Source organism: Schistocerca gregaria, chromosome X, assembly GCF_023897955.1.
Source record: "Schistocerca gregaria isolate iqSchGreg1 chromosome X, iqSchGreg1.2, whole genome shotgun sequence".
NCBI classification, from domain to species: domain Eukaryota; kingdom Metazoa; phylum Arthropoda; class Insecta; order Orthoptera; family Acrididae; genus Schistocerca; species Schistocerca gregaria.
The window spans coordinates 714,388,192-714,402,055 of NC_064931.1; the positions used below are offsets into that span (position 1 = coordinate 714,388,192).

At 40.3% G+C, this 13,864-nt stretch overlaps 1 non-coding gene across 1 annotated transcript; it reads left to right on the plus strand.

Moving 5' to 3' along the window:
* The first annotated feature begins 1,496 nt into the window (after positions 1–1,496).
* Positions 1,497–1,578, plus strand: Trnas-uga (transfer RNA serine (anticodon UGA)). Its single transcript has one exon. It is a non-coding gene; the product is annotated as a tRNA-Ser (tRNA).
* Positions 1,579–13,864: the final 12,286 nt, after the last annotated feature.

Sequence of the window (13,864 nt, forward strand, 5' to 3'; positions counted from 1 at the left end):
CGGGGTAAAGTCGAGCGCCAGCACGAAAATCAAGAACGTTTCAGCAAAGAGGGCTGTGAGACTATCACGCTGACTAGGACGTAACGAAGTCAGGAGCGGCATCTACACGAAGAGAATAAAAGCGACGCGCCGTCTAGCAGCCGCCGCACTAGAAATCGGCGCACTACTAGAAGAGAGCACTAGAAGAGCCGTAGTGATATTACAGTGACTTATCAACTTGTGTTATTAGCTGGGATGGAAATTGTATACTTCAAAGGACACTGATTATTTGCATGTCACCGATCCCTTGCGACCCATCATGTAGATACAAAGCTGAACTCTAGTGATACTACTGGCCATTAAAACTGCTACACCACGAAGATGACGTGCGACAGACGTGAAATTTAACCGACAGGAAGAAGATGCTGTGATATGCAAATTATTAGCTTCTCAGAGCATTCACGCAAGGTTGACGCCGCTGGCGACACCTACAACATGCTGACATAAGGAAAGTTTCAAACCGATTTCTCATACACAAACAGCAGTTGACCGGCGTTGCCTGGTGAAACGTTGTTGTGATGCCTCGTGTAAGGAGGAGAAATGCGTACCATCACGTTTCCGACTTTGATAAAGGTCGGATTGTAGCCTATCGCGATTGCGGTTTATCGTATCGCGACATTGCTGCTCGCGTTGGTCGAGATCCAATGACTGTTAGCAGAATATGGAATCGGTGGGTTCAGGAGGGTAATACGGAACGCCGTGCTGGATCCCAACGGCCTTGTATCACTAGCAGTCGAGATGGCAGGCATCTTATCCGCATGACTGTAACGGATCGTGCAGTCACGTCTCGATCCTTCAGTCAACAGTTGGGGACGTTTGCAAGGCAACATCCATCGGCACGAACAGTTCGACGACGTTTGCAGCAGCATGGACTATCAGCTCGGAGACCATGCCTGCGGTTACCCTTGACGCTGCATCACAGGCAGGAGCGCCTGCGATGGTGTACTCAACGACGAATCTGTGTGCACGAATGGCAATACGTCATCTTTTCTAATGAATCCAGGTTCTGTTTACAGCATCATGATGGTCGCATCCGTGTTGGACGACATCGCGGCGAACGCACATTGGAAGCGTGTATTCGTCATCGCCATACTGGCGTATCACCTGGCGTGATGGTATGGAGTGGTTACACGTCTCGGTCACCTCTTGCGGCACTTTGAATAGTGGACGTTACATTTCAGATGTGTTACGACCCGTGGCTCTACCCTTCATTCGATCCCTGCGAAACCCTACATTTCAGCAGGATAATGCACGACTGCATGTTGCAGGTCCTGTACGGGCCTTTCTAGATCCAGAAAATGTTCGACTGCTGCCCTGGCCAGCACATTCTCCACATCACTCACTAACTGAAGACGTCTGGTCAATTGTGGCCGAGTAACTGGCTCGTCACAATACGCCAGTCACTACTCTTGATGAACTGTGGTATCGTGTTGAAGCTGGAGGGGCAGACGCCATCGGCAGTCGTTGCAGAGTGGTTAAGGCGTCTGACTTGAAATCAGATTCCCTCTGGGAGCGTAGGTTCGAGTCCTGCCGACTGCGAAACTTTTAGCGTGCTCGGTCAGAAGGTTAGCAGCCCTCTTTAATAAAAAAAAAACTGAGCTAATCGATCAACAACGAACTTAAACGGATGTCTTACAACGTGCAACGAACAAAAGCGAACAAAATGAGAAAAAAAAGTGGTCAGCGCGACAGACTGTCAATCCAAAGGGCCCGGGTTCAATTCTCAGATGGATCGGAGATTTTCTCCGCTCAGGGACTGGGTGTTGTGTTGTCCTAATCATGATTATTTCATCCCCATCGACGCGCAAGTCGCCGAAGTGGCGTCAAATCGAAAGAATTGCACCAGGCGAACGGTCTACCCAACGGGAGGCCCTCGTCACACGACGTTTCATTTCATTTTATGGCCAGAGTTGGTTGCTCTGGGGACTGATTTCTCAGGACATATACACCCAAATTGCGTGAAAATGTAATCACATGTCTGTTTATAAGTAGGTTGTTTAGGTTTTTTTATTGGTAACGCCGCCGCCACGTAGCGCTCTGTATGAAAATCACTGGCTGCGCCGTGTGCAGTCTGTGGCTGGTTTGCATTGTTGTCTGCCATTTTAGTGTTGGGCAGCGGCAGCTGGATGCTAACAGCGCGTAGCGTTGGGCAGTTGGAGGTGAGCCGCCAGCAGTGGTGGACGTGGGGAGAGAGATGGCGGAGTTTTGAAATTTGTAAGACTGGATGTCATGAACTGCTATATATATATTATGACTATTAAGGTAAATACATTGTTTGTTCTGTATTAAAATCTTTCATTTTCTAACTATGCCTATCAGTAGTTAGTGCCTTCAGTAGTTTGAATCTTTTATTTAGCTGGCAGTAGTGGCGCTCGCTGTATTGCAGTAGCTTGAGTAACGAAGATTTTTGTGAGGTAAGTGATTTGTGAAAGGTATAGGTTAATGTTAGTCAGGGCCATTCTTTTTAGGGATTTTTGAAAGTCAGATTGCGTTGCGCTAAAAATATTGTGTGTCAGTTTAAGCACAGTCTTGTATAAGTTTCATATGTCGACCCTTAGCCGAGGATACCTCACTGGAATCTTCTGATTTTTTTCTTGTAGTTTGTGTAATTAGTGTAGCTTTTGTTTACTGCTAGTGCGTAATCATAGAGAGAATTTCCTCTGTAGTTGTAGTTTTTCATTGTTGTACAGTAAAACAGTTGTGGCATGCATGTAGATTTGCACCAAGTATTTCGCAGCTACACTTTGCAATTAACTAGATATTATTTTCAGTGCTACGTTGATGTGTTATCATATTTTGCTCTTCAAATTGTGGTTTTCTGTGTTATTGTGTGAAATATTGTGACAATAATGGCGTGTGAAAAACGTAACACTAGGCTGCAAAGTAAATTGAGAAATAATAGTGACGACGAGCGTAGCTTACCAGCACCACTGTGTAATGAATTAACAGACATTCAAAGTAGTAATTTGGTAATTGTGCATAGGGAAATGGAGCGGGCTGCAAATAATGATGTAGGCAGTGAAACAATTAGTGAACAGGGAAGCATTATCGATTAATCGGTCGGCAACAGCTCGCCTCAGGAATCTGGAATGTCAGGACACAATCTTGCAAATACTGCAGATTCAGGTTTTGGGTCCTCACCGTTTTCTAAAATAAGTCAAGACACATTTTCTTCTTGTCAAAATGTGAATGTTGCCGGTGCAACTTCACTGCCGAAAAGCACTGAGGAACATGTTTCAGACACCAGTGCACTGTTATTACAGTTAATGCAACAAATGGGACAAAGGCTACAAAAGTTAGACACAATGCTTGAACAAAATCAGAAACAAATGGGACAAAATCTTCAAAAGTTAGACACAATGGAACAAAATCTTCAAAAGTTAGACACAATGGAACAAAATCAGAGACAAACACAGCAAAAGCTTCAAAAGTTAGACACAATGGAACAAAATCAGAGACAAACACAGCAAAAGTTACACGCAATGGAACAAAAGCTACAAAAGTTAGACTCACTGGAACATACGCTTGAACAAACACGTGAAGATTTAACTACTGACTTACATAAAATCGAATCGAAATATCAAAAAGTCTGTAATGACATAAAAACACAAATTTGTGAGCATTTCCAACCTATTTTTCGCGGCATGAGAATGCATTACAGAATCACGAAGCAGCCATAAAAGAACTGCAAACTATTGTTCATGAAAATCATGAGACCTTGCAAGCTAAAATTGACTCAGTTGCATCTACCGATTCGGTTACACAACTTGCAAAAAGTCAAGAAAACTTAAATGACACAGTAGATAGTCTGAAAATTGGTTCAGAAAGACACATGGAGGACATTAGTTCATTATCAGAGAAAGTAGTTGAACGTTCGGATCAGCTAAATAATTTATCTACGAAGGTAGATGATAATCTGAATGACGCATAACCGGTAGTCTTTAATGACACAGAAGAGTTCGAACAAATTAGGAAATTCAAACAAAATCAGAATCAAATTAATACGCAACACCAAAGAGAAATCCGGGAAGTACAAGATCAGCTGACACAGGTAATACAAGGATTACGTATTTCAGAGGACACTCGCACTCCAATACGGGAAGAGGGACATAAAAATACGGAACTGCCACAAAATATTAACACAGGGCACTTCGGAGATTATGAAAGAAATTGGCAAAGTACACCGAATTTTGAGATGGAACCGTCGAAACGACGTAACAATGACCGACATGCGACTCGCCGACATGATGATTTTGACTATAAGCTGTTCATTACTACACATAAATTCAAAACATTTAAAAATTCTGGCAACTACATTCATCCACAAGCGTGGCTTCATCAATTCTCTCATTGTTTCCCCCCCAACTGGTCATTAGAGCACAGATTAGAATTTATGTGTGGCTACTTAGAGAATAAACCAGCTGTAAGAATGCGATCGGTCATTCACGATTGCCACAGTGAAGGAGAATTTTACCATGCCTTCCTCTCAGCATATTGGTCTCAAGCCACACAAGATCGAGTAAAACATGGCATCATTATGATGAAACATTTCGAACAATCTGAATTTTCCAGTCTTGTCAAATATTTCGAAGACATGTTACATAAGAACCAGTATCTTTCAAACCCATACAGTCCTTCAGAACTCATCCGCATTTGCTTAATGAAATTGCCGGAACATTTAAGGAATATTATTTTGGCAGGACGTTGCAAAGACGACATTGAAGCTTTTCAGGGACTCTTACAAGAATTAGAAATTGACACAGACAGTCGCGGGATGCGAAAACAGGAAAACAATCACTACAGGTCACATCCGTCGCAATTCCGCGATGAAAGAAACAATAACTGGACACGACAAGGCTATTCTCACAACACAAATCGTGACCAAAACAGACACCACCCATATGACAACCACTGCCAGAGTAATAGTTACAGAGCAAGATTGCATTTCCGTAGTAATGAATATCACAGAGACAATCAGAGAAACAGACAATACGGGAACCAAAATAATTATTATCAAGGGAGACGGGATAACTTCAGACGCAACGGTCCAGTGCGCAGTTACGATTCAGGGAGAAATTCTCCACCACGTGACCGACAAGAAATTAATTACAGAAATTACCGACATGACGACAGACGATATGATCATAACAACAGACCGGAATTTCATCAGAACTGGCGGAATTCAAACAGAGCTGGGCCCTCTCGGCAAGGTGAATTTGCAGAAGTTAGGTCTCCTAATCCTAATAACGACGCGCGCCAACAAAGAGACAGACAATGACTCGCACCGCAGGCAGCCGCGTGTGCCGGCTGGTTCAAAGAAAAATAACATAGACGCTAACTTTGAGCAAATTTTAGCATTCCTTACCGACGTATACAACATGATAATTGCGTCGAAGTTGAAACTCTGCGTACTAGGAAGAGTAAAGGTTTACACCACATTTCACATGTAAAACCGTTTATTGAAATATAATCTGCTTTTTAACTTTGTCTTTGCCATAAAACATTTCACTTCACATTTCTAGTATGCCTTGTCACACTGCGAAACTGTTAACATGCAACAATGTTTTGAAGTTAACTATCCTGTCTAGAACCTACGGAACATTTTTAAACAGAAATTACGAATGCATTGTTATAGTGAACAGACGACATAGTGTTGTTATTTGTACATTATTGCTTGTTAGTTGCACGATTACGTAACGACTATAAGGCTTACATACTTAGAACATATACTGCTAATGAGATTTTAATGCAGCATTTTGGTTTAGTTGAAAAGACATTCTTTATTTAAAGTTCTTTCTGTGAGGTACCAGATGACACAGTGGTTAGTGTATGTGACAACTACACGATTTTATCACGACGCTACTAATGAGTGACAATTTACAATGTTGCTTTTGCGGTGTATCTGTTTTATATCTGCACAGTTTTTCTGAATTCTTCTGGAAAGGAAAACATGTTTTAGTAGTAACTTTTGTGGTATAGCTACAATGAGACAGCCTTTTCTGCAGCACAACAATTCGTTACAGTACAGTACTTACTTCATCACGGCAATAAGCGTAGTAACTACGATATCTATACGCAAAGCATTTCACTTTTGTTTATCATTAGGTAAGTACATTGACTTCTGCAGAACTCAGCTTTCGGAGGACGACAACTACGACACTTCTACAGAGATTATCTTACAACAAGACGCACATTTAGCGCTACAGGACACGTATTTGAGTGATTAATTTTGTGCTTAAAACATTTATTTTTAAAGATATTTGAAGTACAATGATACAAAGGTTTTCCGTGATACATTTCATTCCATTGCTGTAATCTGTAACACCTGAGGATATAATTACATTAATCCTCAGGGGGGTACACGCTTACTTTGTGTACCATGTGTATGGCAAACACAAGGAGCCCTAGCTAAATGGTATTTGCTTACACAACTTTACACATCGGTACCATATTTCTCTAACACAGAAGTACACAGCTATCTGATCATTTAACTGAGGGACAAAAATTTTTTTACTGCATCAGTGACAGATGTTTACGTAATTATACGGTTGGATTAATTCACACTTATGAAATTGTATTTTGTCTGTACTTTGTGAAATGTTCATATTTTTTGGAATCATTATAATACTATGAGAGCTTTGAATGATGTATTTGGTATGGGATCATGATTTTTAAAGTACGTTTGAGGCAGATGACACTTTTGACATCAGCAGAGAATTTTTTTTAGGTTTTGAAATTATTTGCAAAAAGCTATGACGTTTTTGAGATTTGACTGAGGTGTTATGATGTTATTATTAGGACGACGATGTGAATAATGCTGCTGAGGTGTGTTTAAGCTGATGCTATATGAGTTATTTGGTTATGCTATATATCTGTTATGATGAAATATTGAAGAAGTGTATACGAATATGTATATGTATAATAAGGTAAGGAATAATGAGTAGTGGTTAGGGACTCTGATTTGTGGAAAACGTTGTTGGAAACAAAAATCGTACTTTAAGAGCTATGAAATGTATGTAAATGCGTGAATGTATTACAATGCCGACGAAAATTTTTTGGACACTGTTATATCAATAGGATTTTGTTTCTACTGGTGTGTAACGCAAATTCTTGACCTGTGAATTTTTTTATATGAGACTGCCACTGTAGCGGAAACTGGTGTCGTAAATATTTCGGTAAGAAAGTTAAGTGACCACCTGCACGTAATGCGTCGTGGGCACCCAGCTGCGCGACAGACGCCTTGAAAAAAGCCATTAGTGTGTGCCTGTCAGAGGCACAGGTGGAGAGAAAATAAAAAAAAGAGGCCATTATCCTCGCTATTGACATTCCTTTGTAGAAAGCATCGTAAATACGACACCCTCAAACTTGAAAACATGATTACACTGTGGAGCTCTTAATTTATGATATTTACTAAAATGCCTAATGAAACGATGAGAAACATTTCATGGCTATTGTCTTGCTAGTTGGAAGATTGCTTACTGCATTATGAAACGCCTTATGGCTAGCGAATGACGTTTCACACCTTGCTTTGCCTATTTTGTTTAATTCTAGTTTCTAGCTGCACTGCAGCATTGATTACAATAAAATTTAATAGATGTACTAATATAAATATTTTCTGTCTACAGATCCAGTATATAATAATAATGTGATATACTTCCAAAAAATGAGGGAGCACAAAAAGACAGTTCCCTTCACAGGAACTGCATACATAATTTTTTTTTCCAGTTCTTGGTAATTTATTACATAGAATACGTTTTTGTGGTGCACCACTTTAATTATATAGACATTAAGATGTGAATATACATTTCCCTTATCAGTGTTATTGTCTTCAGTGTACTATTTTTTCTGCTTGTGGGTTTGTCATGTTTAGGTATAAGTTATTACATTTATCTGCTTGCTTTGCTTACTTGCATTTTTTGCATTTTTTTGTCATTGCTGTTTGTATTAATTGTTTTGTGCTGCTGCATTGCCTCGTCCCTTAGTTAAGCATCTGAGCTCAGTAGGTTTAAGTTAGCTTAAGAGGGGATAGACTATACAAGAAACTAACTATGATGAATTGGAGGAAAAGCATTGGGAAGCTATAAGAAAATGGTTTGGCCAAAAAACGTAGTGTACAGTGGAGAAAAACTATTTTTGAAAGAGGATGTGAACAGAATAGAGAAAGCATGCTTGGATATGATTTTTTTTTTTTGGGCTGGAGCAAATGTTGAAATAAGAGGGACGATCTATGGAATAAGGTTTTGGGTTGGACTGCAGTACCGATGTTACACTGAAAACAAACCCTGTCCTTTCCTTTTGTGTATCCCACTATGTGTTTGTGTACCCTTGTGTATTTATTTTCTTCTTGTTTCTGTGTACTGTTTCATAGAATTTTTTCTCTTCTAATACTAAGCTACATTCACTATGATGAGGAATACTGTTATCCTCAAATACAATTTGCATTAATAACATGTTATTTACTTCGTAAAGATGTTTACACATTATTTATTCTGTTTTGTTCTAATGCTCATGTGTGAAGCTGATGTTTCAAAAGTTATTCTGATCTTTTATGTATGTACTTATGTCATAATTTCTGTAACACTGATGTATTTGTTATTTCTATTCTTTTGTAAAGCCTGTATTACTGCAAATGTTATCTGTGCTATTATGTTCTTTAATGATATATTTTGTACCTTTGTTATTGTATTCTTATGTTATAAAATTGTAATTGACACCAGTTGATCAAATTAAGTAACTTGTAAGTTACATTTCACTGCATACATTTCTGTTGGTCATAGTATATGGACAATATGTGAGACGTAGGGACTGATAGTGTTTGCACGTGTGTTAATAATTCAGCAAGGGACTGGTTAACAGCATTGCTCATTCTAAGGACATTTCCGAAAAAAATAGTGAGTGCACAAGTGGTGGTTTATGGACTTGCTATATTGTCCACAAGACTCTTCGATGGTGATTGTGCACCTGCACAGTCGCAACAGATGTCTGCTGGCCATCTCTACAAGGACTGAAGTGGGGCTGCACCTTCGATGGCCCACCAATACCATTATTTCTACAAGTACTGCAGTGGGTCTGCACCTCTTGTGGCCCACCAATACCATAATCTCTACTAGGACTACAGTGGGTCTGCTCTGTTATGACCAACCTACCAATATTCTTCAAAACTTCGACTGACTCTGCTGTGGGTTTGCTCTGTCTGCATGTCAAGAGTCAACACTGTCTTTCCGTTGGAAGGACAACACTACTTCTTCAAGACTGCATGGAAATCCACTACTTCCGTGTGCATTTCCTTTTACTGCTCAGACATTGAGCAAAAACACTGCTATTTTACTGCGATGAACGATCAGGACTGTCTTTATGGACTGTGAGAAAATTTTAGCTTTTGACCAACATAGTATCGATAAGTGTGTGCATTTCATTTCTTTCTTATTTTAATTATGAAAACTTTTTTCAAATCTGTACTGGCCACTGCCCAAAACAATTTGTAAAATTTTTTGTGGGGAGCATGGGGGCTATGTAAGTAAGCTGTTTAGGTTTTTTTATTGGTAACGCCGCCGCCACGTAGCGCTCTGTATGAAAATCACAGGCTGTGCTGTGTGCAGTCTGTGGCTGGTTTGCATTGTTGTCTGCCATTGTAGTGTTGGGCATCGGCAGCTGGATGCTAACAGCGCGTAGCGTTGGGCAGTTGGAGGTGAGCCGCCAGCAGTGGTGGACGTGGGGAGAGAGATGGCGGAGTTTTGAAATTTGTAAGACTGGATGTCATGAACTGCTATATATATTATGACTATTAAGGTAAATACATTGTTTGTTCTGTATTAAAATCTTTCATTTTCTAACTATGCCTATCAGTAGTTTGAATCTTTTATTTAGCTGGCAGTAGTGGCGCTCGCTGTATTGCAGTAGCTTGAGTAACGAAGATTTTTGTGAGGTAAGTGATTTGTGAAAGGTATAGGTTAATGTTCCTCCCCCCATGAACCATGGACCTTGCCGTTGGTGGGGAGGCTTGCGTGCCTCAGCGATACAGATGGCCGTACCGTAGGTGCAACCACAACGGAGGGGTATCTGTTGAGAGGCCAGACAAACGTGTGGTTCCTGAAGAGGGGCAGCAGCCTTTTCAGTAGTTGCAGGGGCAACAGTCTGGATGATTGACCGATCTGGCCTTGCAACATTAACCAAAACGGCGTTGCTGTGCTGGTACTGCGAACGGCTGAAAGCAAGGGGAAACTACAGCCGTAATTTTTCCCGAGGACATGCAGCTTTACTGTATGATTAAATGATGATGGCATCCTCTTGGGTAAAATATTCCGGAGGTAAAATAGTCCCCCATTCGGATCTCCGGGCGGGGACTACTCAGGAGGATGTCGTTATCAGGAGAAAGAAAACTGGCATTCTACGGATCGGAGCGTGGAATGTCAGATCCCTTAATCGGGCAGGTAGGTTAGAAAATTTAAAAATGGAAATGGATAGGTTAAAGTTAGATATAGTGGGAATTAGTGAGGTTCGGTGGCAGGAGGAACAAGACTTCTGGTCAGGTGACTACAGGGTTATAAACACAAAATCAAATAGGGGTAATGCAGGAGTAGGTTTAATAATGAATAGGAAAATAGGAATGCGGGTAAGCTACTACAAACAGCATAGTGAACGCATTATTGTGGCCAAGATAGATACGAAGCCCACACCTACTACAGTAGTACAAGTTTATATGCCAACTAGCTCTGCAGATGATGAAGAAATTGAAGAAATGTATGATGAAATAAAAGAAATTATTCAGATAGTGAAGGGAGACGAAAATTTAATACTAATGGGTGACTGGAATTCGAGTGTAGGAAAAGGGAGAGAAGGAAACATAGTAGGTGAATATGGATTGGGGCTAAGAAATGAAAGAGGAAGCCGCCTAGTAGAATTTTGCACAGAGCACAACTTAATCATAGCTAACACTTGGTTTAAGAATCATGAAAGAAGGTTGTATACGTGGAAGAACCCTGGAGATACTAAAAGGTATCAGATAGATTATATAATGGTAAGACAGAGATTTAGGAACCAGGTTTTAAGTTGTAAGACATTTCCAGGGGCAGATGTGGACTCTGACCACAATCTATTGGTTATGACCTGTAGATTAAAACTGAAGAAACTGCAAAAATGTGAGAAATTAAGGAGATGGGACCTGGATAAACTGAAAGAACCAGAGGTTGTACAGAGTTTCAGAGAGAGCATAAGGGAACAATTGACAGGAATAGGGGAAAGAAATACAGTAGAAGAAGAATGGGTAGCTCTGAGGGATGTAGTAGTGAAGGCAGCAGAGGATAAAGTAGGTACAAAGACGAGGGCTGCTAGAAATCCTTGGGTAACAGAAGAAATATTGAATTTAATTGATGAAAGGAGAAAATATAAAAATGCAGTAAATGAAGCAGGCAAAAAGGAATACAAACGTCTCAAAAATGAGATCGACAGGAAGTGCAAAATGGCTAAACAGGGATGGCTAGAGGACAAATGTAAGGATGTAAAAGCTTATCTCACTAGGGGTAAGATAGATACTGCCTACAGGAAAATTAAAGAGACCTTTGGAGAAAAGAGAACCACGTGTATGAATATCAAGAGCTCAGATGGCAGCCCAGTTCTAAGCAAAGAAGGGAAGGCAGAAAGGTGGAAGGAGTATATAGAGGGTCTTTACAAGGGCGATGTACTTGAGGACAATATTATGGAAATAGAAGAGGATGTAGATGAAGACGAAATGGGAGATACGATACTGCGTGAAGAGTTTGACAGAGCACTGAAAGACCTGAGTCGAAACAAGGCCCCCGGAGTAGACAACATTCCACTAGAACTACTGACGGCCTTGGGAGAGCCAGTCATGACAAAACTCTACCAGCTGGTGAGCAAGATGTATGAGACAGGCGAAATACCCTCAGACTTCAAGAAGAATATAATAATTCCAATCCCAAAGAAAGCAGGTGCTGACAGATGTGAAAATTACCGAACTATCAGTTTAATAAGCCACGGCTGCAAAATACTAACGCGAATTCTTTACAGACGAATGGAAAACTGGTAGATGCAGACCTCGGGGAGGATCAGTTTGGATTCCGTCGAAATGTTGGAACACGTGAGGCAATACTGACCTTACGACTTATCTTAGAAGAAAAATTAAGAAAAGGCAAACCTACGTTTCTAGCATTTGTAGACTTAGAGAAAGCTTTTGACAATGTTGACTGGAATACTCTTTTTCAAATTCTAAAGGTGGCAGGGGTAAAATACAGGGAGCGAAAGGCTATTTATAATTTGTACAGTAACCAGATGGCAGTAATAAGAGTCGAGGGGCATGAAAGGGAAGCAGTGGTTGGGAAAGGAGTGAGACAGGGGTGTAGCCTCTCCCCGATGTTATTCAATCTGTATATTGAGCAAGCAGTAAAGGAAACAAAAGAAAAATTTGGAGTAGGTATTAAAATCCATGGAGACGAAGTAAAAACTTTGAGGTTCGCCGATGACATTGTAATTCTGTCAGAGACGGCAAAGGACTTGGAAGAGCAGTTGAACGGAATGGACAGTGTCTTGAAAGGAGGATATAAGATGAACATTAACAAAAGCAAAACGAGGATAATGGAATGTAGTCAAATTAAATCGGGTGATGCTGAGGGAATTAGATTAGGAAATGAGACACTTAAAGTAGTAAAGGAGTTTTGCTATTTAGGAAGTAAAATAGCTGATGATGGTCGAAGTAGAGAGGATATAAAATGTAGACTGGCAATGGCAAGGAAAGCGTTTCTGAAGAAGAGAAATTTGTTAACATCGAATATAGATTTATGTATCAGGAAGTCGTTTCTGAAAGTATTTGTTTGGAGTGTAGCCATGTATGGAAGTGAAACATGGACGATAACTAGTTTGGACAAGAAGAGAATAGAAGCTTTCGAAATGTGGTGCTACAGAAGAATACTGAAGATAAGGTGGATAGATCACGTAACTAATGAGGAGGTATTGAATAGGATTGGGGAGAAGAGAAGTTTGTGGCACAACTTGACTAGAAGAAGGGATCGGTTGGTAGGACATGTTTTGAGGCATCAAGGGATCACAAATTTAGCATTGGAGGGCAGCGTGGAGGGTAAAAATCGTAGAGGGAGACCGAGAGATGAGTACACTAAGCAGATTCAGAAGGATGTAGGTTGCAGTAGGTACTGGGAGATGAAGCAGCTTGCACAGGATAGAGTAGCATGGAGAGCTGCATCAAACCAGTCTCAGGACTGAAGACAACAACAACATAGGTTAATGTTAGTTAGGGCCATTCTTTTTAGGGATTTTTGAAAGTCAGATTGCGTTGCGCTAAAAATATTGTGTGTCAGCTTAAGTACAGTGATGCATGATTTTTCTAAGGGGACGTTTCAAGTTCCAGTATAATATATTGGTCCAATGAATACCCGTTTATCATCTGCATTTCTTCTTGGTGCAGCAATTTTAATGGCCAGTAGTGTATGATTTGCTTGTATGTTGTCTAGCTATCCAAGAAAACAGCTTTCTAGGAACCCTATAAGACACGAGTGGGCAGGAGTCCACAATTCTGTTATATAATTACGATTTTAACTTGCATTTCAGAAATAATATTCAAAAAAGTCAATCTTCTCCGAGATTTGTCAACCTTTTTAAAAATGTATAGTATAAAAGTGGTTACAGTGACCGGAAACCAATTAAATGTGAGACACCAGTTCAGTTTTTAAAAATTTTTATCCTATTTGTGACTCCTGTCGTGAAATTGCGACTGTCTGATGTGCTTGGTGCGCAAAATCATAGTGCGTTCAGCATTTTTTTTTTGCCTGGACAATTCTGCGCTGCCTTATTATTG